The sequence below is a fragment of the Venturia canescens genome, chromosome 1, assembly GCF_019457755.1.
Source record: "Venturia canescens isolate UGA chromosome 1, ASM1945775v1, whole genome shotgun sequence".
NCBI lineage: Eukaryota > Metazoa > Arthropoda > Insecta > Hymenoptera > Ichneumonidae > Venturia > Venturia canescens.
The window spans coordinates 5,308,041-5,335,600 of NC_057421.1; the positions used below are offsets into that span (position 1 = coordinate 5,308,041).

The following is a 27,560-nucleotide window of genomic DNA, read 5'->3' on the forward strand; positions in this document are numbered from 1 at the left end:
CGACGAGAGTACTTTGAATTTGAGATTCCTTTCGATTAGCAACCGAATCAATTGTGATTTGTGACCGGCGACGTTTTTCCATCTTTCAATTTTACCTCTGACTTATTACAGTATTTCTAGTCGACAAGTTTTTCTCAATAACAGAGTTCCGTGACGAATGAAGTGTAAACAAAATCTACCATCGGATCAGACCGACTTCGTCTGCTTCGTTTCTGCTGACAAAAGTTTTGGAAAATTTTCTCTTTCAAGATCCTTCAACAAGCCGCGATGGGTGGTCTAACAAACAATTGTTTTTCATTGAACTTCAAAGCACTGATTCACCTTTTTGAAAATTAGCTCAAATTAACAAATAAGTAAAAAAGTATGATTACACTCGACGCGATAAACGGAGAAAACTGGAGTGAAGGAGCCGCGAGTGTCTCGTCCCTCGGAAACGTTCCATACCCAGAGTTCGTTCGTTTTTGTGTCCAAGTGTGCTCGGTCCGTGTGTGCGTGCGCGAGTGTGTGTGCGGGGGTTTGTGTTGGTACGCGTCGTTTCTTCACAACGGTCGTTTCTGGTCGGTATACATAGTGGTTCCAGCGGCAGAAGGGGATCAGTGTAAAACGGCCTTCTGCCACTGACACGGTCCTCTCTCTGGTGGCCCGAGGCACGAGAGTTACGATTCGAAGTATCGAGAAGTCATAATCGATGGGAAATCAGTAAAAGCGAATTCAAGGGCTCGATACGATTTTTTTCGACTTATTTTAGTGCGAAGTATCGGCGGCGAGGGACAAGGAGGGGAGGGGGGAAGGAAAAGTGTGAGGATAAGTTGGACGAAGTACGTTCCTGAGAGAGAAAAGAAGGTTTTTCTCCGTCGATAAAGGAGATAGAGGAAAAAAAATCGAGGATTTATCGAGAAGGAACTTTCCCGATTTCGTGTCCTTTTTGGCACTTTGGCCCCGAGCCACGTGCCGACCTCGAGTTCTCCTGCGGATTCGTTCAGTTTTCAATTTTTCTTTCAGTTTTTGTTTTTTTTTTTTTTTTTGTAAATTTTTGTAAATCTGTAGCTGGCAATTGAAGAAGACGAAAAATATCGACCCAACACACTCAGTACGTCGCTCTCTTTCTTTATATTTATCGATATTTTTGTGTCTCGAATAGGAGAGGGAAAGGGACAAAGAGACAAAAAAAATTGCTACGCTCCTGGTCGCGCAAGCGCTCACGCGATTTTCACTCGGCCAAACCGTTTCACACGTGCTGTCTGTAAACACACTTCCAAGATTGCTTCAGCCAAGGGTGCATTTTAATATATTTTATCGCCGTGTCCTAATTTTTTTTAGTTTTTCAATCTTCCTCCGTTTTTTGACGTTTCAATAAATTTCATAGAAAATTCTTTTCGTTCCTGCGATTGGATGAGCGACGATTTTAATGCTCATCGATATCGTTCACGTTCACGAACTATTTTCGTAGTAATTAATTACGAATTTCGTTTGCTCGAATCCGTTTTCCTTGGCTGAAACATCAACGACGAGTTGCTTAAACCGAAATTTATTTCTTTCGGATTTAAAAGTTATTTTTCGCGTAAGCTTCGACGTCACATTTGTCTCGCTCGTTACATCGTTTTCGTTGTCTTTTTATTATGCAAAAATATGTTGATAATGTCGATTTAAGGTGAAAAAATAGAACGAAAAAGAAACAAAAAAACGGGAAAAAATATTGTGCAAATTTGATAATCATTTTATCCTCTCAACCCGACAAAAAAGTGTTTTCTTATCAGTCTTCGACGTCTGCATTAACCGAGGAGCTGCTGTCTCACTCTCACTCCTATTCGACCGACGGACATTTCAATCCCACTCATTTATTTCTGCAGTTTGAGTTTCATCAATGAAAATCTATACGATGCACGTGTATTTATCACTCAACCAAGGATATTTGCATTCCTGCAACATTTCCATTTCTCAATGAATTACGCGAGTTGTTACGATCGTTAGAATTTCCAGATGAAAATGTGGCGAAATCGAATTCATCGACACTAAAAATTTGTTTATTCGTACGTTGGAATGAAACGAATTGATCAAAGTAAAAATCCAGTCGAGCTTGCTTGATTTAAAATCTGTTTGGGAAGCCCGAAATAAAATCAGAGCTCGATCTTCGTGTCTCGGTGATATTTTGTGTTCAGTATTTCAATGCGTCGAGAGGATTTTACCATGTGCTTGCTGCGTAACGCATGTGGACTATGAAAATAGTCTTTTCGTGGGCACTAACGAAACGCTCTACGTCAGTTCTATTTTCAGAGGCTCATTTGCCTCCCTCGAAGTTGAAATTCTTCCGTTTTCTCTCGTTTTCATTCACACCCGAAAACTCGAGCATTCGCTCGAGTGTATTTCCTCTACGTGTCTTATTTTTCGACACTATTAACACGATTCTCGGTTTTTTTGTCGCGATATGGAAAGTTGAATGGAGGAAGATTTCATCGACTTACGGAAACGAACATTTTCAAACGCTAAAACCTCTAACGATGCCTACACTCTTCGCTAGATATTTTATGCGAAGCAGGAATTCTAGGGAGCACAACAAATTATTGACAAAAAACCATCTTCGAAGAGACCAGAACTGAGACGACGCAGACCTTGAAATTTTTGACGTGCAATTGAAAAACTTTCTGCCAAAAAATATAGAGGATCCTCCTCGACGTTTGCGGTTGTTAAATCTCCTCAAAAACGTACGAATCATTGCTTACTTTTTGCTTTCGAATTGTTTTTTCACTAGAGTAATAAATTCGGAGCGGATGAAAAAACGACGTAAATGCAAATTCGATCGTGTCGCTTTGCGAATACTTTTTTTTTTCGTCTTTTTGTTATACAAACCATTTAAATATGGAAAAAAAGATTTTCAAGGTTGAACCGGAATCCGAAAGTCAATTGAACAATTATCCGTGCGAGTAATTATAATTCTGTTTAAAATAAACAAAAATAGACGCTCGAGTCATTTCGTTTCTCTCTCGCTTTCTTGGTTCATGCGCTTCGTGCATATGTTTGCGTTTTAGATAACGCTCGAAGGCTCTTTGCCGACGCGAGTATTTTTTCTTGCGATAATTGCCATAGCGGTTCGACCCTGGACTCGAAAACTCGTAGCCGTTTTTCGAGGAGTTCGATTTCGCAGAGATTCCGATGGAAGTTTCGAAATCCTTTTTATTGCTGAGTGTGCATTTGCTTTGCGATTTCGAAAACGATTTTGAGGCAAGCAAAAATAAATCCCGTTGCGTAAATAAATGCCTGAGTGCCCCCCGAAAACGGTCATCGTGAAAAGTAGATTTGCGATGAATCTCAACGCGACGATAAAAAAAATTTTTTGCACAACTGTTTGAGTTATAAAACAAACAAACTATTACGAGATTTAACCGTAGACCGTTTTACCATTGAAAACCTTATCCAAGACTTCCGAGACTTGCATTACAGTATTCTGCGAAAGTGAATATCGATCCGCGAAACCTCTGACTTAGGTCGCGGTGGAGACTCATCCCTGCGATTTTTACGCTTCTCGCACCTTCGTGATTATCATTTTGGCGAAAACTTCGATCGAATCGTTTTTTTCCTCGAGCCACTTTTTTTCCCATCCATTTTGTTTGATTACCCAATTTTTTTTAATTTTCGGAGTTTGTCCATCGATCAAAAAATTTAAAAACGACTTTACGATTATTATTGGCTGAAGAAATCAAAACGGTTGTTCGAACAAAATTTTTATTTCGAGTTCTATGACTTTTCAAACTGTTTCTCGATGTCATCGGCTGCGGGGTGGTGAAAAACGGTCCTGAGAACGGCTGAATAATGCAGTTGTTACGAAACATCGATGAAGCGCGTTTTCAACTCGTTGCTAGAGAGCAATGGGGAGGGTTTTTGGTGTTGGCGTGCACGTTTTGCTTCAGAAGGTGTGCCATCGCAACTCCGATAGTTTCAAGATCGAACGACCTTCGCAAGGAATAGTATAAAAAGTGCGTGAAACTTTGGTTGAGGCAAAAAAAAAAATTCACTTTCCAATTGAGTTCCGTTGGCGTTGAACAACCTTTGAAAATGCGGATCGACAATGAAGCAGGAAATACGGTCGAAAAAAATGACCTTCGAATAACGAGCCGGTTACAATTGGACGAAATATTTAGACTGAACCGGGAGTGGTTTCCTGAACGAAAAAAAGCTTGGTTCGATTCGAGTTTTGACTGAATTTTAACCCGATTTTTCGACTTAAAAGACTCGCTTTGTTTTCAATTGAGTGAAAACTTTAATGCAAAAGTGACCGAATTTTTTTTCCGCCCTCCGATCCAATGAAAAATTGTACACAACGCTCGAATTTTTTTGTAACAATGAAAAAATCTTTACTGCCATTTACGGTGCACACTTTCGATTTTTATCGGGTGGAAAACTCGTCAGTTGAATCTCAACGAATAGAATTTTACGATCGTGTTGGCAGTGACGTTGACTGGGGATGGGTTTTGTTGTGTACGTTGCAGCAAGAGACGATCGTGCCGCAGAGACTTGCTTCAAAGTTTATATAAACAAGTTATATACGTGTGCATGCTACGCGAATGTTATTTCGAGATGACGTCACGAAGGAGTGAGAAATTTTGTTTCTTTCATGTCGAAGTTTAGGGTCCATAAAGAGAGATGACACTCACGGAGAGTTATTTGGGTTCGCTATGTCAAAGCCTTGAGATATTTCTTTTATTCCACACGAAAAGTCTCCTATGAGATGATTTATATATATATATTTCACTGTTTATACACAAGATGACCCGAAAGTGAAATCTCAAACTAACGATGCAGATTAATCGTGATATTTTGAAGAGAAAAGTCCTTAAAAATTTTTCCCTCCGACGCATCGTTATCGAGATATTGATCGATTCGTGTGAACCAATCTCGCGAAGCGAGCTGGGCGGACCGAGCACGCAACGCCGACCGGCGTACCGGTAGTGGGGACAGTGGGCGTGGCGCACCAGGCCGCGCCCACTCGCTCGCGGCAGCGCCTCAGATTCGTCGATCTTCATCGATCCGTACCCATCGAAGCGTGCACCCGATCGAAAAGTCGCTCAGGACTTTTCTCTTCGAAATTTCGGGATCTAACTTCTCTCCAAATTTGGAATTTCAGTTCCGGCTCATCCTGTATGTATGACGCTAAACGTTCGCTTGAAAGCAACCACACGGACAAGCGGGTTGACAATAGAGCGGGAAATATGGGTTCGGTAGCTGGCGAATAAAAATTCATGGTTTTGTCGAGTCTCGAAAGCAATCGCCTACAGATATACAGGTCGCAAACAGCTCGAGAAAAATATATGACGAGTGCCTTTCCTCCCGAAAAATACATGCGGATGTGAACCGAGAGTTGCCTCGATTGAGATGCAAATATATAGCGCACATTCTCGTCATATCTGCTCCATACCAATACCGACACTTTTTTTCCATCGATCTTCAGAAGCACTGTGCTCTGTAATGGAGCTTTGGTATCGTTTTATTTATAATGCATCATTCACACTTCTGCAAGTGGTGAAACCTTTTCTACTCGTATGGCAAAATATTCGAAAAAATTTTGAAATTATAAACGACTCATCCAATGAATATTTATTTTATAATTTTTTTATGCATTACTTTTTCGCTGGTTCAGTAATTTTCGTTTCGAAAAACGTATCGATGCACTGATTAAAATGCAAACAAATTTTCAGTAGCAATTCAATTTCCTAAAGCCTCAGGAAAATGGAAATGGACTCACTCAATGAATAAATTGTGAAAAATTTGTCCGTGGGACGTCAAAAAAATGGATGAAAAAAATATTTAAGGACAGTAAATGATCGGTTTTTTAAAAATTTTAACAATCAAGTGTGTTTACTAATTGGTATATTATTCATTATTTTCCCGTTTAATTCTGAGCTTCTTTTAATGAAATATGCGAATTGTGTGTGTTTCAGATTTCGTGAGTGACGTAGCACGTGAATGGCTTGCAAGCTTATCCTCGGCTAGGAGGGCAATTGAGAGTGAATTTTACGAAAGCTCGACGGCGCAACCTACCAGCCCGTACCCGATGAGTGTCAGTTCAATTAACGTACAATTTTTTTCATCTATTCATTACATTAATTAAAAGCTCAGCGGCTTTCATTTATCAAGCACACATATAAATATAAAAATTTCTATCCGAAGATGTTGGACATAAATTTTCCTCGATTCAGTTACGCTTTTGTTAATTCACGACATTTTTATTGTCGGATTTAATTTTTCTGCTAACGAAAAGATGGAAAAAGCAATTAGGTCACTCTTTGAAGATTTTTCATTCATTTCGTACCTTTTTTCGCAGCCATTCCCCGTGTGGTATTGAAATTGAAAAAAATCATTAATGTCAAAAAAATAAACGCTGGAATCCGCCTGCAGATTCAATGTCGAAAGAATTTTTTTTATTCTTCCCATCGACATTCTCGTTCTCAAATTTTCACGGACTTTCATAAAATTTATACATTTTTTTTGCCCATTCATAAATCGATACTCGGATGAATCCAAAGATTTTTTTAAATTTTAGTTTCGATTGAAAACGAACCGAAAAAAAAACTCGAATTAATGAATTTGTCAGATTCTCAACTCGAACTCAACATTTTTATTTTTAATTTTTCACGTCGACGAAATCCAATACTATTCTGAAAATTCTTTCTGTGTTTCGGGGCCTCGGTTTCTACACGTACTTTCTATCAGTTGAGGATAATTTCCTCCCCGGAGATGAGTCGAGCCCGGGCTAGTTCAAAGCTCCCTAATCAAGTAGAGTAGTTAGACCGTTGGCACGCGCAATCGTCTTGTGGGAGTTCTGAATATTCATGCAGGGTGTCCGAATTGTTGGGACGATGAATTTGTCGACAAAGTCGATTTTCATCAAAGAGAATAAAAATGGGGAAAACTCGTGTCCCATTTTCGACACTTTAGGGAGTTCAATGATCTTTCGTTTTGTCTATGCTCACTTAAGGACTGTCGAAAACGAATATAATTTCAAGTGGGAAAAAAATAAAAAATTTCTATTTCTCGTTCGAAAAACCGTTTATTTAGAAATCCTCGAATGTTAGCTTTCCCATTTTTCGGTCATCCGTCAAAATTTAATAAACTTTCAAACAATTATTTGATCAACGAACGCGTATCAAGAATTTTCGTCAAACCTCGTTGAATTTTTTCCAAATTTCAAATTCCCTCACAACTCGAGAACTGAGCCGAAACGCTTGCACGTTCATGGGACTTTTCACTCTCCGAATGACCGTCAGAATCGACTGGCAAGGTTGCAGAGCTCACTTTCCCGACACCCTGTATAAGGAGGAATAAATCGAGCTATTTATAGGCGTATTGATCGGTGACGGACGAAAAGGGCTTAAGTGACGTGACTTTCTACTCGTTCAATGGTACAAATAACGCCATTTCATCGCACGTCCTTAAACGTATACAGAGATATATTTAATTGTGTGTTGGTCCATAGATCTTCGGCTCGTGTACTCGACACGCGATCCAGTTTAGCGATATCCAACCGGCGAATTAAGTTCAATGAAGCGAGCGACTATCTCGTTGCGGTCACACATTACCCACGGAGACTTGTCCACGCGCGGCCTCCCTTCCTCCCCTCTTCAGTCCCCCTTTTCGTCCATTAATATCTTTTATTCAATTGCGTTTACTCCACTCTTTCGTTATCTTAATTCTCGTATTTTCCTCTCTCGTAACAGAGATTCAACATTCGAGACAACACCAATATTATCATGGTGGCTCAATTACTTTTTGTTTATGAGTTCCGAAATATAGAATTACAAAACTGAGTTTAAAAACCTTGGATCTCGACCTCCTTTTGTCATAATACTATTTTTTGTATTTCTTGACAAATACATTTGTTTTATATTGGGTAAGGAGGAACGTCAGATTCACGCAAAGTGAGCTCATGTAAATGCGAATTTGATGGTTTTTATCTGAGTTATTATGCTTTTTTTTTAGTTTGCTTTTTTGTGCGGGATTAAGGTAGTCATCCCGTGTGGCAGCCGGATTTTTTGGGGCTTTTTCACGATTTTTTTTGCGGCGAGGAAAGAACGTAGACTTGTGAAATTTGCAAGGTTTATTTATTGGTATTTCAACTCTATGAGAGGATTATTTACTCTGACATTTCGGGTTAATTCGGTGTAAAACTACTGCACAGGAATCCTCATGTATCTTCATGGTCTCCGCGATTCCGGGGGATCAGTTTATATGGGATCGAAAAGGCAAAAAGTGTTTTGATTTGTAAAGCTTTGAAACATTTGTGAAAATTCAAATTTTGTGATTCAAAGCGCGAAAATCCTTCAATTTTCAATGAAAAATATGGATTTCTGTGGAGTAGTTTTACACCGAATCTACCTTAGATATCAGAGTTAAAAAATTCTTTCATAGAGTTGAAATACCAATGAATGAACCCTTCAAATTTCAAAAATCTTCGTAATTTTACCTTTCTGCAAAATAATCTTGAAAAATCCCCAAAAAATCCGTCTCTCACACGGAGTAGCCCCCTTAACCCCCAAAAATGCGCCATTTTTGGGTGGAATTTGTGTGAAATATAAAAAAATGTGAGGATGAAGCGACTTCCAATTTAGCACACATGTTCTTTAGAGTTCAAACTGTGGAATAATACTTTTTTTTCTAACTTATTTTCAATTGTTTTTGAGTATGGAAAGATGGGCCTGTGGAGTTATTTCCTATGCGTAGATATTAAATATCAAAAGTTTGGAAATTATTTATTAAAAAATAGCTGAATGAAATGGATCAAAAATTGGAGAGGCTATAGAAAGTATATCGAAAAATATATTCTAAAAGTTTCTTTGAGCCATCACCATTTTTCTCAAGCTGATGTTCCTCCTTAATATCTGACCGATTCTCAAAAATCCATCGATCCCAAATTATTCAATCGAATAAATAATCATTCGCCGTATTACGAATGAAAAAAAAAAATTGCAAGTTCACACTATTCAACGACTGATGAATTTCTTGTGTCGCCATAGAATTGTTGTGCCCGTACATCGCACTCATTAAAACAAATTAAGCACCCTTAGCGCAAACGCAGGAATGGTGAAATATCGATGCTCCCGAACGAGCGCATCGACCCTCGATGTCAACATCGAAACTTCCAGAAGGAAATCTAGGTTATATTCGCACGAGAAGGGGAAAACCCCCAAATCTATAAAATTATCGACTAACCCAAATTTGACAGTCTTTGACGAGAATTGTAACGATTGGTCTCGAGGCAATAAAACCTCGAATTTGTAACTTCTTAAATAAACTTATTGTTAATTTGTTGTAAAAGTATCGAGTTGGAGTTCAGCTCTTTTGGCCTAAATCCCTTAAATACTCGTCCTTGATAACTCGTCCCTTCGCGACGGTCTTCGCGGACACAACAGAATAATAAAAATAATACAATGAATTTTGGATCGACCAGTACTGAATAAATTCTCTATGAAAATTCTAGTCAGTGTGCCAATTTTTCTTCAATTGTTCTGCCAACAGGTTAGATTGACAGGGGGTCATATGGTGAAGCAGAGGAGGTTCATTGGAAATACGAACAACAAGATGATCAATATACGGGAACATTTATAGGCTCGTTAACAAGTGTGCACTTGAAAACAGTGAAGAAATTGTCTTTCAATTACACTATTTCTCGATCTTTGTTTTTATTTCACTGGCGTGAAATAAAAATCTTTTCTACTGCCCACTGTGATAAATACAAAGTAGCGAGTCTCGGGCTCTCGTATTTATTGGTGTTTCTTGCATCCGAACACTCGATCCCTGCATACCGCAAGCAGAAAGGTGAGATCTCCTTGGAACTTGGCTATCGCGTTGCGAAAGCCAACTTACGTTAGTTGGAAAAATCGATATAAAAGGTGTCCAGATCGTCGAAACAGTAAAAAAAACCGAAAACAAGAGAATCATTCGAAACCCATTCGACAAAATGAAAAAGTCTGATCGAAGTTTCGGAGCTTCAACAATCGAGTGAAAATTCATTGAAAAAATACTGTAACCGAGTTATCTCAAATCGATTTTTGACTCCATCCTGAAAGCTTTTACCAAAACAGAAAAGATCGGCAGGTCAATTTTTCCTTCAAAGTGAAAAACCTGAGTTTATCTCCTCTAGACTTGATCCTGGGTGCTTAAAGAGACGCGAAGGCATTCGCGATACCGAAATACACCATTGAATTTGAGAAAGTGGTGAAAAATCGATTTTTCAGTGAGACGCCTCAAGGGAACGAGACCTTTGGAGATTCGTATGAAAAAGGAGAAAAGTGGACGAATTTTCATCGTGCCATGAGTGATTACGTGTGATCAGACAGAATATGTGGATTGACGAGCTTTTATTTTTCTTACAGAGGTAAAAGATCTCTTATCATACACTGAGAAAAAAAAATCGAGCACCCAAATGTGTCATTACGAGATGTCAATAAAATATATGATCATCATTCGACATGATTGAACGAATAAAATAGTTTCTGCATTCTCTCAAACTGCATTCTCTCCAAAAACATTGCAGTTGAAGCAAACTCTTCCATAAAAAAATTGCCATTGAATCGACATTTTTTTTTCTCAGTTTAGCCACGAAGATGATAGCTTTTTTCAACAATTATTTTACTGACGTTTCACTCTTTTTTCAGATTTTAGGTGTACGTGAAAAGGAAATATAAAAAAGCCAAAGGAATATCAGTGATAAATATACAAATATACAAGTTTCCAGTATTGTTTTTATTGAGGAGTCGATGTGATATGTATTGATACATATATAATCGTAGAAGAAGGGACGAAGGAGCTGAGGATTTTCGTCGATTATTATATTCTCGTGCTCGCTTATTCATCGATACTCGTTTTTGTCAAAGAGCAAAGTGGATGGTGCTCGAAATAAGACTGAAGGAATACTTTTAGAGCTCATTTTTCTCTCATCGTTTCGACCCGTTTGCCGTAGAGGCAGTGTTTCTCCATTATGGTGAGTGCAGCTTTTTTTTTATTGAATCTTTACCATCCGATTAATTTGTTGCTTGAGGATTGTTGCTCGAGAATTCAAAAAGGTTTCGAAACAGGTGTTTAAGTTTTTTTTTTCATTCTTGTTTCGAGCGACTTTGGAGTCGGAGCAAGCCACGCGTTGGGATTTCCAAAGAGGGCTTATTGAACATTCTAGAATTTAGCATTCCTGAAATCGAAGCGTTTTGATGAATTTTCTAAATTACTCGACGATGCGAAAATCGAGTCAGTGACCTCGCCGTCAATTGGACCTAAAAATGCATCGAATCGTGCAGGCCAAAGAAAACGTTAGCGGTCGAATTTAACGTACGAATTCTCGTAAAGAGAAGAAGAAAGAAATGGAAACGCGAATGAAAAGCGGGGTAAACGCTTCAATCGGAGTCTCGTGGTTTAAACGTTTGCTTAGAACTCTCACAGTTTTTTTGTTCCCTCCACTCTCTCCCTCCCGCTGCTTAATCTTCTCTCTTTTTCTCTATCCGGCCCTCTTCCTCTTTCCCCCTTTTTTTCTTCGGCTCTATCTTTTTTCCGTCTGCCTCTCTTCTCTTCTACTCATACACGCAGCAGTTCTTTCGTATAAATACGAAGGCAAGAGAGAATTTCAACGGGCGCGGGTGCCCAGTGGAAATTTCCGTTGCCCCACGCAGCGCACGTATATATCCGCGTGAAACGTGCACATGTCCAACTCTGCCTCACTGTTCTGCCTTTGCCAGCCTGTAGCCTGTCGCTGACCGCCTCTTTCGTCTCTCTCTTCCCTGTCTCTCGCATTTTCTAACCATTTCGTTGTAAATTGGACCACCATTTTAGATCTCCCCTCTTTCCACCATTTTGTTTACCAGCGCCCTGAGAAAATGGCATGCGAATGTTAATCGATTGTTCAAACGAACCCCACGCTCTGGAGCTTTACTCACTTTTTGGTGGAACAAAAGTGCTCCTCCGAGGAGGAAAAGTGATCGAATAAACTGCTGGATTCCATCCATTTCGATGCCCATACGAAATTTCATTCTCTTGTCATTTCCAATCCAAGAACAATGGAAATTCATCAAACTCGTTGAATCTTTCGAGGATTGTAGCGAGCATTCGAGTGAAAATATTCGTCAAATATCTTTTTAACGCAATATTATAAAACATCGAGGCCAACTGCTTTTTGGTAAATGATTTTCGATCATTTCTACCGATGAGATATTCGATTTGATTGATTATTTCGTTTATTTCATTATTTATTCTACGTATTCGTGGCATTTCAAATTAAAACGAATTTCGAATCATCATTTTGCTTAAAACTGTAATTGCTGTAATTGGAAAAAGCTGAAATTGATCGAAATAAGTACGAGCTTTATAAAATGAAAATTTAATCAAATTTATTCATTTATTGAAATGAACGAAAATTTATAAAATTAAAATGAACATGAACATTTATTTAAAATGGAATCAAGTGAATGGTAAAATTGATTAAAATTCTCTAAAAATGTAAAATCCTTCGAATATTTCGGCCAAATTCGCACCAATTGTTTTATACATACGTCTCGGTATACCTATGTGCACCTATACACACATATAGGAATCGAGTCGCGCAGTCTGCTGACCAAACCCTAGCACGTTCTCGTAACGTCGAAGCTCGTAAAATGGACATTGAAGAGCCACACTGTTATATTATTTTTGGTATCGGATCGAGACAGAAGAGTATATTTGGTTAAAGTGCCTTTTCCGTGTACACCGGAATGGCTCGGCCAGGAGAAAAACTTTCACGCTTTATTTGATTTTCTCATTATTTTTACGAAGCATTGCGAGTTATGATTAAAAGGCAGGAATCGATGAATTCTGATACTTTTGTGTTGAGATTTGAAAAAATGTGAAATAAAAAATCAGTTTCATGAAAGCGAGAGTGATATTTTGGGCAGACGAAAAAAAAAATCGTAATAATTGTTCAATTTGTTTTGTCGATTGTACGAAATTCGGTGGAAATTTTTTCAACTCCAATACTTTTTCGAAAACTTTCCCGTAGCTCATTGGAGAATTTCGGTCAATTCGTTGACCGAATGTTGAGTGAAGAATTAACAGAAATGAAATATTCGTCGAGACGTTTATCGCTTCGACTCTGCTCGTACATCGGATCCGCCTAATTCCGATGGACGATTCGCTCGAGTGAAATGAGAATGAATTTATACACTCGTGGGAGATTTTTCAAACGTTTGTTTGGTCAATTCTATTTGTACTCTCGTGGACGATTTCATAGCGACCTTGCTCGCTTTTAAGCATTGGGAATACGTTCGAGTTGGAAGGAAAAAGAGAGAAGGAGAGAATCTTCGAGTGCGTCAGGGCACGCCGGTTGCCCCCTGTATGACGAGAACGAAAAGGCCGTATGTTAAGTGCACGCAGAGGGTCAGTGTCTGACTCACTGGCTAATTCTGTCCCAAAAGAGTTTCATTTTCTTCTCCATACCTATGCGAAGCACTCGTTTCTTCATCTTTTCACATTGAAATTTAAATTTCGTGATTTTCTGGAGGAAAAATAAACTGGAGGGTTCGAATAAAAACGAGAAAAAATCGTGCTAATAAAAAACCAAAGTATTTCGAGCCAGTCGAAAGATGAGTCTCGATATCATCACTCAAAGTTATTTTACCATTAAGGTAGATCATGCCCGTAGGATCGTATTTTATGGGTGTCTAAGTTGGCTCGATTTTTACTTCCTAATTATTAAAGATATTATCACACTAAATTAATGTCAGAGTCATTAATTCCAAATTGTAAATAAACTTTTTCAACTTATCTTTTGACCAATGAAATTACAAGCCATTAATTGTACGAGGATCCATCACTGGCTGAACCCAAAATTTCATTCGTCCCTGGCTAAAAACACACAGGGAAATTGTTAATGAAAAGACAGAAGGCTGTGACAGGAATGGGCCAAGCCAAGAAGAAACAAAATGTCGAAATAAGCAAATGTGAGGCTACGAGTGCTCATTACCAATTTCGCTCAATCTTTAACGTAATATATCTTTATCACCAGTAAGACAATAGTTTCAAATTTTTTCCCAAACCTTCGTTACATACTTCATTATTGTACACTTTTTCATAGAAATTTCATCAGAAGCGTTGCATTCGCTATATGGAAAGATAAACGATTTTTTACGCATAGTCCCAATGATCCTGTGTATTTTTCTTAAAATTTGATATGTGTGCGAGTCCACGACCGATTGAAACTCCGTGTGAATTTCAAGGCTTTCTTAAGAAAATCGTTTCGTGCACGAACTACCTTAAAGCCGTACAAAAAACAAGTAAACTCGACAGTAGCCTGGTCCTTCAAACTTTTCGTTTCAAAATATTGGAGCGAATTGGTCTCACTATTGAGTTAACTTCTGGTACCACCAAAAGGTGAAAAACGAGTGAATCAGAGAGAGAGAGCAGCAGCGTTGAACTTTTCGTCTCAAAATATTGGAGGGAAGTGTACTCAGTAATTTTGCCTCATTATTTTCATGCCCCTCTTCATCATCACACTCGCTCAATCCTGAGTTGTGCTTCCCCACTCAACGAGAGTTGTGCCTCAGTTCAATGTTATAAAATAATAAAATAAAAGCAACAAGAGATTCACGCACATTTCCATCTCCGGGAGCGTCAATAAATAAACGCGATAGCGCTCACAAGTCTGCATATCTATATACGAATCCGTGGACTGACCCGGTGCAGGAGAAGTTTGTCGAGCGAATATATTTTCAATTTCAAAAGTTCCCTTCTCAACGAATTTTGACGAGAGATAGACTGGACGATATTATATACAGAGACAAAGAAAGGAAGATAAAGCGAGGGAGAGCACCGAACTCCGCATCGGTAGCCACAGTGAGAGCTCATTAATAACGAGAAACGTTAGTTAGACGCGGCGTAACGAAGTTTTGGCCGGCCGATTAATCTCGTACTGCTATCCCGACGGATTTGTACACTAAAAATAATGGAAACTCACGTGGCAAAGAGACAAACTGACTTTTGATATGTGTACACGTAAATATACGAACAAATTTTATAGCTGTATATACGTGTCGGTGTACATAGAGTTTACGTATGTAACCGGATATACGGGTTGTTCAGGCCGGAGAGAGACAATGATGGATACTCGAATTTTTCATATTTTCCTGCAGTCCCAAAACGACGATTTTCCTCCACATTTATCCCCTGTTCCGTGCATCTTTTGAGCTACTATTTTCCACTTTTTCAAAGCTCTATTTCACCTTCAAGATGTTAAGCCGCGACGGGACTGAAGGGCTTCGGATTCCTTATTCGCTTCTATTTCATGGTCTCGACGATTCGAGGAGATTTTAACACGGAGAAAGACCTTAAATTCCTCATTATTTCCAATTATCGTAATTTCTCTTCATTCCGGTTTTTTATTACGTTTCTTTCTGTTTCTGTGACAACGCTTTGGTTCGTTAATAAAATTGAGGACAAAAGTATCTCCTCCGGCCGAAAGCTCCCGTGCTTTCGTGGTGAAACTGGACTGCGGAAGACCAAATAATAATAGCACAAATAATGGAGCCGGGACTCGGCCACACACACACATGGGTGGGTGCGTGAGAGAATATCTATGCATGGAAATAGAGGAACGAGTCCGAGGGGCAGCGGAGTAATTAGCAATAAATTTTCCAGGTGTATACGTCCTCAGTCATCCCTCCTGTAGACCTGAAATTTTCACGTTACTTTTTTAGCCTGACAAATAAAACTACAAAACGTAGAAAAACAACGAGTATTACAAAAATGGATGCGAAAAAAATTTACGAACGTGCACACGCAGAGCGTTGGGGTACGCGCCTGTTATAAATGTACGCGCGGGCTCAATCGTGGTGAATTAAAAAATTTATGGCGTCTGCTTGGCGCGAGAAAAAAAATGCTGATTCTTCTGTTTCTGGGGGTACAAAAAATGTGCCGAAATCCACTTTTGCAACGACGATCATTCGCGTTTTATTGTTTATCGTTGCTCGTTAGATATGTTTTTTTATTTATTGTTAATTTTTACATTTTTTTCTCCCCTATGGACACTTTTGTTTCGACATTTTTATTGATTTAATCGACTGTTCGTCGAGATTTGAGTTTGCTCGACCGTCGAACGTGATCCTGGCACATTTTTTCATGTGCAAGGAGAAAAGCGGTGCTGAAATCAAAAGGGTGTGACAGGAAACGTATGTTTGGAGTCACACAAATTTATGCGTTCGTTCAATATCAACGTTCCGAAATGGCGAATATCTCTCGGATTTCGGGTATATATTTAATCATGAATAATCCAGTGAGCGCGTAAAATATGCTCGTTATTTCATGCGCATATACGGAGTGTCCGGGGAGGAATTTTTCAAACGTCCGGAATTATTGAAACGTCGATAAAACGATAAAGGGAGTTGGGAAAGATTCGATCTGCGTTTATCGGTAAAAGTATCAAAAATTTTTCTTCACTTTTTCCTCGTGAAATTCGATATTCCATTTTGACAGGTTTCTCTATAAATAGTTACAATTCTTTGGGGTTTAAAATTATTTGTGCTTCAAATTTGGGCCATAAGAAAATAAAAAATTATTAAATTCGAGACGAATTTGAAAGCTTCCCTCGATTTCGACGAAACTCGTTCGCTCGTCAGAATTTTGAACAAAAATAATTCACCAATAAAACTGATCGCGACAAAAGCTAAAATTGACGATTCGAGTAAACAATGAGATTGACGTTTCGATGCAAATTTCATAGGTCCCGTTACGATCTCGTATAAAGTGGAGTCAAGCGAAATCAAGCTCGCAATTATAGCACTCTTGGAAAAGTGACACGAACGGTATAACGTTTAATAAATCACTCGAGAGTTTGCAGTTAATAAAGTTGGTGAACGGTCAATCGGAGTCAATCGATCGGTGTTGGAGTGCATGCATGATATTCCAATCGCGATGGTGTTATGATTTTATAAAAGCTTCTAGAACCGACCGAACTCGGAGCCAGTAACGACGCCAATTGTTCATTTCCAAACAAACATTTCAAATTAGGCTTATGCTTTCGCAGCCTGTGGATTCATGATGATTCCATCGATCAAGAAAGCTTTACTGCCATTCGTAAGGGGAAAAAATTACAAAAAAAAAGAAATTTTAAACTCAATGTATCTTGGTAATACAATAGAAACGCGCGTTCTCGTTATCAATGAAAAAAAAATGGCGCATTATCCAAAAAGTGACGTTTGACACGTTCAGGAATAGAAAAATCGTGGATTTCCGAGAAGCCCTCGGTTATTATTTCCTTCGATAAGCTGCGACCGAGATACTCTTAAGGGAGGTCATGCGTTACTTGTGATTCAAAAAAGCAACTGAACTTTTTAGCTCTTTTCATGATCAAAGAAACGATTAAAATTTATTCTCGTTATTATTAAAGTAAAATAATGTGTAACTGTAATGTTGAGATTGGTGAATTTTTAATATTATGATAGCGGTTGAAATACTTTCGTAGTAAAATCGTCAAGCAAAATGGGACAACAGCCATTTTCTATTTATGTGCGTATGCATATCCATATTTTGAACCAGCTGGCTCATGCTCTTGTCAAACCTTCCACCGTTTGTGTCGTCATTACTCGTTAACCTCAAACAAGTGTTTTTCTTTTTCCATCCCCAAATGATTTTCACCGGTAACAAGGCTTTCTCAAGACACCATTGACATCCAAAAACATTCTATTTTCTTATTCTCGTTTTTAAATCCAAATCGTCTCACAGGAAGTGTGCCTGTCACAAGAGCCTGTGTATAACCCTTCAAAAGATGTGATTTTCCTTAATTGTTTTCTCGACAAATAGACGGTGGATCCTACAATAATTCCGGGGATAGATGCACGCTGTATATTTCTAGCAAATTTCCAAGTTTCGACTCTCAAAGTTGGAATTTTCGGTTTCTATTGTCTCGTGAACTTTCTTAAACCGGTGTGAGAGTAAAATAAGTAACAAAATATGAAAATGATCGTAAGCTGCGTAATTCTCATCTAAAAAAAAGCTGATCCCTTAAGAATTTGACGGCGTATTGATTGTGTAAACATTAGAGGCAAGTCGTCGTGAGTAATCGACAATGGAAAAGCTATTGAGACGAAGAGCTTATGCAATATGGCTCGTGAATCTCGTCATGAATGCTTCTCTTCCTCGAGCTATAAATAATCATCGGTGCGTTTTATATTCTCCTATCGACAAGCATATATTGTATACATTTCGTAACTTTCTCTCTCGTTGGTGAAACAAAAAATAAAGAAAGAAAGAGAAAAAGTCTCATCGCTGTATTACGTGATGCATTACGTATGAGATAGGAGTATATAGGGCGTCTGTGAATTCGAATGCAGACGAGGAAGTCTCAGCACTTTGCAAAACACACATTTAGGCGAGCGCGTTATACCAACGCCGAGACTTTCGCACTGTTATCTCTGCGCTTTGTCCCTTCCCCCACTCCCTCTCCTTATTTCCCTTCTCTCTTTCTCTCGCTCTTGTTTTTCGTCTCGATGTAGTTTATGGAGAGTGCAGGTGGCGCCTCTCGCGGCTGGAGCGCCTGCGGACTTCTTCCCGGCTTGCACACGTGCACGTATAAACGTCATTGTATGAGAATTTATTGTTCAATAAAATTACAAGAACAAATAACAATTACAGGAAATGTAATTCCCCTATCAGGGAATGACCACGATTCGTTGTTCCATTAAACATTTTATATACAAATTGAAAATAACGAAAGTAGAGAACGTGATTGAAAATGTTATTTTCCATTAAAAAATCAGAGCGACGAGTATCCAGCTCGGAAAACAATCGTGACGAAAAAGACTCGGGGAACAATGAAGTTACTTGTGAAAGGTGAAAAAGAACTGGAATATTCGAAAATGAGGAGCGAAACGCGGTGGCATGTGCACATTAATATTCTGCTGGCTCTTCAATTAATTTTTTACCCAAAAGTACGGACGTTCATCGGTACTGCTTTGTTCTTCATGCCTTTTATCACTACTTGTGTTTTAGCCTCGAAATATTTTCGTGCAACAATTTAGCATGTGCCCTAGGGATGCTGCCAGAAGATGAATTTCGCTCGGTCTCTTTCCCCCTTCCTTTGATTCTCTCTCTCTCTCTCTCTCTCTCTCTCTCTCTCTCTCTCTCTCTCTCTCTCTCTCTCTCTCATTCTCCCCCATTTAAAAAACTTTTCTCTTCCCTTTTTCTCTTTCTCCTTTGCCATTGCGAACATTGTTCGACGTATCGCGAAATTGCTACGGGCTGTCTATCGAAATGCAACGATGCGAGTTTCGCATACATCGAATATATGCGAATCCATATAAACCTGTATTATGCGACGCGCTTGCGAACTTCTCCCACACATGATAAAACAAAGGACAATCCACCCTCGAACACATTCTCATGGCTTTCCGGAAATTTTTCAATCCTTTTTTTCTACTAAACCTACCTCACATACATTTTCACATACAGTGTGTTACAAAAAATGCAAAGATTGTTGAACTCTTCGATCGCCCATCAAATTCTCTAAAGAAAAGTCCTTTGAATTTTTCCCGTACGACGTAACGTTTACGAGATAATGCTTCATTTGCAAACAGCCAATGACGTGCGCCAGTAGTGAGAGCGATGGCCAAACGCGCCTCGGCACCTCCCCCCCCCCCCCGCCCTTCTGCGCGATGGCTTGCGACCCAGCTGGCGAGCTCAGTCCCCGCCCCTTTTGCCTCAACAGCTTTCTCCATTGGCTGTCATCGATCATCGAATATCTCTCGAACGCTGCCTCGCAGAAAAAAACGGCCAAGGACTTTTCTCTTCAGAACGTCGTGATGTAACTGTTTCTTGAGAATAGAACCGAGATTTTGAGACACTCGATAGATTCGAGTATACATTGATCGACTTTCGTGTATACAGGCTGTTTGGACTGTAACAACTTTGCATGGCTGCATTTTTTTGTGTCCTCAATCCCGAATATGCGTCGTTTCGAGCGTACGTGTCCTTTGTCTCATCAGGAAGTACATTCCAGTAAACATTCCATTCTACTCTCATTTTTCGTTCAGCTGCTTTTTTTTTGACTCCGAAAAATGCGACGGTTCACTTCTCCGGTTTGTTTAGTTTTTTCACTGGAACCAAAGGGCGTTCGCTACGGATATAATCTCGGATATTTTTCGTTATCGCTTCACTCCTTGTGACAGGAACACTTCGTTCTTCTCCCTGTACAAAAATTGCTGTGGAATCATCGACAGTTTTTAATCAATCTCATCCCCTGGTCTATTGTTCTAAGAATGAACTTTTAACCATTTTGACATCCTATCGCTGTTCGAATTCGTCGAATCAATAATCAACTCGCGCGTTCACCTCTCTCTCTAGTGGTGTAAATCTTTGAGGCGGAACAATTCGCTTCTGTACGTTCGTCGCGAGACTTAATACACAAAATCGACTGAACGGATTTGAATGAATTTTTCAACGTATCACCTGCTCAAAGAATTTCAGTGATCCATCATTTTGAATTCTTTTTTAAGGGTAACCCTCTTAAATTCAAAGGAACAATTTTGTAATTCGCAAAGCAGCTAAACAATTTTTGTTCGTTGTATCTTGTTGTAACTTGACTGATTTTATGTACTCGCAAGATTCTGGAAAAACGCGATCCACTGTGGATTTCGGAATGCGAGATATTTTGAAGAATATTTTGAAGCGTAGGGGAGGTCGGGGCTAGCTGGCCAACAGGGCAAGTTGATAATAAACAATAACACCCAAATTACGGAATATGTAAACATACGCCCGGTTGATATAATCGTTCATTGTAACCTCTTTCTCATTCGTGTGTCCCAACGAGTCGGAGCGACACGTCGTTTAGGAACGGTGAAGGATCTCCTTAAGTCCAGGTACAAAACCAAATTTTTACGTCAATCTTATCTATTTCCTGCTGCCTCGAATTTTTTTTTCCAATTATTAGAATAATCCTCTACATGAATTTTCATATATTGAACTATAATTGTGCCCAGTATTTTTCTCAATTATCGCTATAATTTGCTGGTGGAACGTTTTGTTGCTAAAAAAAGCAGTGTGGGGTAAGTAGGCCAAAGTGTGTGCTTTAAGGAGGTTGAAGCGTATCTTATGTTAAAACTATTTTCCAACTTTGCACATTAAAATTTTTTAAACAGAAACCTTAAGACAGTATTAAACTTCTGGCGGGATATGCCGATGATTCACCGTCGTGAAATTAAGATATTTATTGTTGAAGTTAGCAATTTTTTGAAAGCTTCCATAAGAGCCCATGTTTAACCTTGTCATTTTCAACAATGAATATCTCGATTACCAGGCGGTGAAACCTCTCCAATTTTTCCACACATAATTAAGCGCTGTTCAAGAAGATTCACGTAAATTTTCAATTCATTAATTTGGAATAATAAAATCTAATGTTTTTTTCGTACGATGTCTTATATATATATCGCTTCAACTTCCTTAAGTGGGCCCACCCAAGGTGTGTCAGTAAAAATATAATTGTGTAAAAACTGTAATTCTGATTTTGATGACGAGGATGAGGATCAAAAAATATTCCTTTTTCCCACACTTATGGACAAAAATGATCTTTCCATTGACTTATGTCAACATTTTGTGTTCATTGTTCGAATCATCTAATGAATAATATTGCGTTAACTATCCGTTTTTATTAATTTCACTAATACGTAGTTGATCATCAGGTAAAAATAGTACCATAGTCAACTTGTCCCAATGCTTGTGTCGAGTTGCCCCGACCGTGGGGTCGGTTGACACGAAAATGGTTCGTCAAAAAAGCCATTCATAACTCATTTCGTTTTTCATGAAAAAATTCAAATTTTCATCTGAGATAGAGCAAGGTTGCTTCTATTCGAAACAAACATTTGGTTTTTGAAATCGTCTTAAGTTCCTTGTGTACAAGCAATACTTTGAAACGTTGGCCAACCAGCCCCAGTCTCCCCTACTTCCACTTCTAGATACGTTCGCTGTTAGTTTCTCAAACTCTCGAAAGATGACGCCACGAGTATTGGCGCATCTAGATGGGCTGAGAAATGCTGGATCGCGTATTAATCATCGACATGGATAATCGATTTTAGATGCCAGAGTTTTAGGAGTCTCCGTAAGGTGTTAACTTTCGATTGAACATGTGGATGCAGTTATTCATTAGAATATGCTCGGTGCGAGGGAGCGGAAAGTCAATTACATCTATGCACGGTTTACAGGTCGCATTCGATCGTTCGTAAGCCTCCGGGAAGCGAAAGACCGAAGAGAGATGTAGAGACAAGAAGGGCGAGAGTCAATCGCAAAGCCAATTAAAAAGATAGACGAAAGTTCTTCTCGTTCATTTTTCGTCGGAAAGATGCTTTTTTTTCTTCTTAAATTCACTTTGTAAAATCTTCCTATATATTTCCGTCTATATAGGTGGCTAAAGCTTCAAAAAGGCGAGCGTACTTTTCAATCGCTTTATCTGGATTAATTAATCGCTTCTGGGGGCCATGGAAGCCGGGATATGTCGGGGTCTCCGGACTTTTCTGCTGTTCCTCGTCGATATCAGGTCGACTTATTTTTTCACTGAAAGTTCGCTGATCTTTGAAAAACTTTGCAATTTAGAGGCTTTCGTAGTCAAATCTGTTGAATGAAGGAATGGAAGAAACGAAGAGGACAGAAATTAAGGGCTATGAACAGTGTAAACGTTGAAATTTTACGTGTTTTTTGTTTATTTTATAAATAAAAATTGGTTGCATGGGTTTAAATAAAAACTTGTACGTACGCACTCAGAAGTACTGGGAAAAAATGTTGAGCAACATTTTTTTCATCGTATATTTTGGTGCCTTGAAAATGGCCCTTGAATCGGTTTTGTCAGCAAATCTCAAAAATGAAACATCTGAGGACGAAAAACCAAAATGATTCTTAAAAAGTGCTATTAGCTATAGCATGACGCAGGGGATTTTCGAAATATTGTTGAGAAAACAAGTGGCGACCATTTGAAGAAAAAAAAATCACAATTTTTATGAATTATTTAGTAGAAAATTGTTTATAAAAGAACAAAAAAAAGTTAACAAAAAATTGCTTCGTCATGCTGAACATACGTTTTCCCTAGAAAATGCAATTCGCATCAAGCCGCTGGGACAAAAGCTCTCTTTTTTGCTGTCAACGCCGATTTAAGGGGTGCCATTTTCAACGCACCATTGTACAAAAATGCACCATTAAAAAAATGAAAAAAAAAATAATAATTTTTCCAGTGCCTCTGAGTGTGTGTGAAAGAAAAGTACAAGCTTTTATGTAAATCCATCCAACTAATTTTTATTTATTAAAGAAACGAGAAAGGCCTAAAATTTTAACGTTTACACTGCTCATAGCCTTTAAATGGATCGACAATTGTGAGAACCGATAAATAAATCATTCTCACAAAGATAACAATTTTCACAGTCGTTCTTCCTCTTAAAACAGGTTACTAAAATTAAATGAAATCTTTTTTTTCTGCTTTACAGATAATGCACTTTGTACGACAATTTCTATTAATACTCCTGATTGCGCGTGCGTTTTTATGTTTGTATACCAAACGGCGTCATTGCTACAATTGTGCATGTTTGTTTACCGGAATCTCATCACGATGAAGCTGCTCGTAAAACGCTAATGTTGTAGTTGTAAATCTTCTTGATAAATTTGTCACTCCTTGATCGTGGAAATTGCCCATTTTACGAAAGTTACTTACACTTTTGTTACCAGTGACTCCAATTAATCTGGAGCACCGAATCGAAGAGTTTCATGAACCCAAAAATCATTATTCAGTGAACAAAAAATATCGTGACGCATTCAAATCTCAATAGTTTATAACAATTTTTCGAAAATAAAAAATGCATTAAAAAACGATAAAAAAGAAAAATTTATTTTTTTTTTTCGTTCAACTAATGAATCACTTGGTATACACATTACGTAGCTGATGGGAGCACATAAATATAGAACGAAAAGACAAAAGAGGACAGAGTATGATTAAAGTAGTTCGACCGTAAGATAAAGTACGGTTGAAGCTCTACTTTTTTTGCGGTAAATGATAATTTAAGGTCCCCTGATAACGATAAGCCCAGTTCCAGGGCCTTTTACGGGGCAAAGGTTTGAATTATTTCATTTACAATTTTGAGTTTTTAACACGGTACCCTATGGGATAACTCACAATAATATTAATTGTGAAAAAATTGTATTTAGATTGTAAGCAGGTTCCGTTTCTTAAAAAAAAAAAGAAAAAACATTACCTTACGTGGCTTTTAAGAAAGAAAACATGAAAAAGCGGATGTCAGTCATTACGTTGGACTGCTGGTAACAGCTGATTGAACCTCGGGTAAATTCGGAAATCGCGGGAATTTCTTCAAATTTATTTTTGAGACTGACTCACGTGCTTTCGTTCGTCTAGTAGCTTCGCTTTTTTTAATGAATTGACCATTCCTTTTTCTCGGTGGCATTACACCGACATGAACTTTCTTTCGCACAATAAAAATATTCCCTAGGTTATGTGTATTTAAAGTGTCGTCGGAACCGACTCAATCATTAACTAGTCAAGTTGAAGGATAAATTTGATATTTTTAAAGCATTTCATTACATTCTCATGACAAAAACATTCTCAATGTAAGTGTTTATTAATTTTATTTATAATTTAGACTTAAAATTAATCCACATAAAGTAGTTGCAAACTTGACTAGTCATAGAACGGCCAAACTACCTTAATAAGATTCTTGCCACCGGTTTACGATGGTTTGCAAGTACTTCATCCCCCCCCCCCCCCCCCGTTTCATGAAATAATCGATTCGTTTTTCTCGCTTCACATAATTCTGTCTTCTCTCCCTTTTCACTTCTCTTTCCCTCGGTTGATGATATTCTCACTGGTACATCTCGACAGCTCTATTGTGTCTTTCCAGCTCTTATCTTTCCACGTGAAAACGTACGAAGGCAAACTTGTCAAAGCTTTGTTAACGTTCACCACAATTACGCAAATATTATTAATTACATCGTTAATTAATTCCCATAATGAGTACGTCAAAGAGTCAAGAACGAATAATTGGGATCCGCATCGTTATTCATACTCTTCATTAATTTCGATAATGAGTCCTTCGAGCATGCAAAAAGTGTAACGATGCTAATTAAATGGCGGGAGTAATAATCCATCAATTTATGTTTTAATTTATTATAAAATCAACCGCCGTTTACGTCATACGTTTATACTAACAAATGATTATTTTTTTGCATACAAAACAATTCGAAAAATCGATAAATTTTTCCTTCCGTTTGTGTTTGAATCTTCTTTATCATCCGGATAATTCGTTATGACAAAGGATATTCGGGGGACTCCGGGAAAACAATAATCCGTTTAAAACGAGTTGATTGGTTATGCAATTAATTAGAGAATGCCAAATCCACTGGTTCGGTAAAATTTCAGGAATTTTATTGCAGATCTAATTAGTGCATCGAAAAATTGAAAAATTTCAGTCTCTCGACGATCACACGAAATTCGTCGTTGTTTTTGAAGTTTTTTCGTTAATTTTGAAGAACGAAAAATTTAATTTCACGCTCCAATTAAAAATGGATTAAATGAAATTAGCAAACGTGGAAATTCGCGAGATCAGATGCCGCATTTCGAGCAGATTCAACCGCAAATAGAAAGAGAAAGAGAGCGAGAGGGGGGAGGAAGGAAACGTGGGATAGAAAACTCCCGAAGGCCGTGACCGAATAGACGTCTGTGCCAAGCCTGCGCACTTGCATCTTCGAAATTTCAAACAGGAAATATGCCACACACACAAGTGAGCCATATGACCAGACATTCGTATTTCGTACTTGTAATATTAGTCGAAAATTCAAAAACAAAAATGCCACGAGCAAAATTCTCAAATGAAAATCCAAGCACAACTCCAAGTCGAAAAGCCCCATCAAAGTTGAATTTTGATGGGCTTTCAACCCAAAAAAATAAACCTCCCTTCACCGTGCGTTCACAGCGCACCAAATTTTCTAGAAAAAAGTCCCCCGCAGTAATTTTTTATTTCCCATGGCTCAGAATTTCGAGATACAAAAATTTCGTTTAGGACTTTTTTGTAGAGAATTCGACGCACTAAAAAATTCGTTCTGTGTACTTTTGCTCTATTCCCAACCGCTTTTGTGAAATACACGATAAACAAATGTTCGATTTGGACTCCAATCTTCTGAGCTTCGGTTCACGATTCCGACCACTGGGCGCAGGACAAACGGTAATCTGCGGCCCGGAATTTATGTACACACTTCATTTTCTGAACCACTGATTTGCTCGACGGTTTCGATGATCCGTTAACAGGAGGGAATTGGACATAGAAATGGTCCTCGAAATCGTCAACAAACTCATTGACTGATTAAATATTAATAAATTCTAAAATTTCTCTGTCTGACGCATCGGGTATTTTTCGTCCCAAAAAACTTGATAATCATTATCGCGATCGGTGTATATCTTTCGACGAATTTATCTGGTATTAATAGATTCGATAATGAAAAATATCGTGAAATTTGGCCGCCTATCTTCTTTTGTTTGCAAACATAAATGTCGCAATTTCCTGGGCACATTTTCGTGTTCCCATTTCGAATGAAATGAGTTATTTTTTACATAGTTATTTAGGGTTGTGAACTATTTCCACATTCTCGTTACTGAAAAAACAAATTTTTCTGACTGAACAAGAACTTCGATGTTTCAACGACTTGTGGCGAACAAAAAGGAAGTTTTTCAACTTTGAAGAAAATTTGGTTAATTCAAACACTTCATTTGTGGACTCAAATTAATATTTCTCGTTTAAGGTCGTACCGTATATCAAAAAAGAGGGGTTTTTATGCAAATTGATAGATACGTTCGAAAGTGTGTGAACTATTTGCTCGTGAAATTTTAACGGGTTCGATCATACCGTTTCTGAGAATATTGAATTAGTTTTTTACATTGGATCTTATGGAAAAGCGTGTAAAAACGGAAAAAAACATTGAAAAACTACGGTTAAAAAAGCCATTTTTTGATGAAACGAACACTGATATATGAACCAACTGTCAAGATAACTCTCGCGAAGTTTGCAGTGATTTCACCGTGCCGTTTATCTGCAATGTGCAAAAGAAAATTAATAAACAAAATTTGTCTCTCTCTTCTGGCGGACACAGCTTCAAACGCGGCAACGTCGTATCGAGCAACGCACTCTCGTATAGCTGTATATAAACAGTGCGACTTGGAGCTTGCCCTCGAGCTTGAGCAGAGCAGTCAAGACTGAAAAACTGAAACCATAACCCTGCGTTGCTGCTGCCAAAGCAAATGTTTGATGTTTTGAAATATAAAACAAGAAGCTTTTTCCGCCAAAATTAGGAAGATTATGGTTGGACTAGTTATTTTTTCATCTAAAAGTACACAATTATCATTTTTTCGTGTAAATTGAAAGGCAGAAATTAAATTCACGTGCAGTTGGTAAGACGAGAGGCTTTCCATGTTAAAGCATAGGAGTCCCCTCTCACCTTCTGCCCCGCGAAAGAGGGACCGTTCTACCTTAAATGAAAAGATTTTCGGATCGACGGATAAGAACAAATTAATTTTAGTAATTGAG

The 27,560-nt window shown here is 38.3% G+C and overlaps 1 protein-coding gene across 5 annotated transcripts in view; it reads left to right on the forward strand.

Moving 5' to 3' along the window:
- Window positions 1-651: 651 nt before the first annotated feature.
- Window positions 652-27,560, forward strand: part of Mdr49 (Multi drug resistance 49) — a 57,179-nt gene continuing 30,270 nt past the window's right edge. For 2 of the 5 annotated variants that reach the window (XM_043434152.1, XM_043434156.1), the window contains exons 1-5: window positions 652-1,090; window positions 5,934-6,052; window positions 9,508-9,807; window positions 10,133-10,366; window positions 10,647-10,972. The gene's annotated coding sequence lies outside the window, so the exon portion shown is untranslated. Of the gene's footprint in view, window positions 1,091-5,933; window positions 6,053-9,507; window positions 9,808-10,132; window positions 10,367-10,646; window positions 10,973-20,797; window positions 20,856-27,560 lie in introns of those variants that run through there. The other 3 variants (XM_043434155.1, XM_043434158.1, XM_043434153.1) reach the window with 2 other exon arrangements.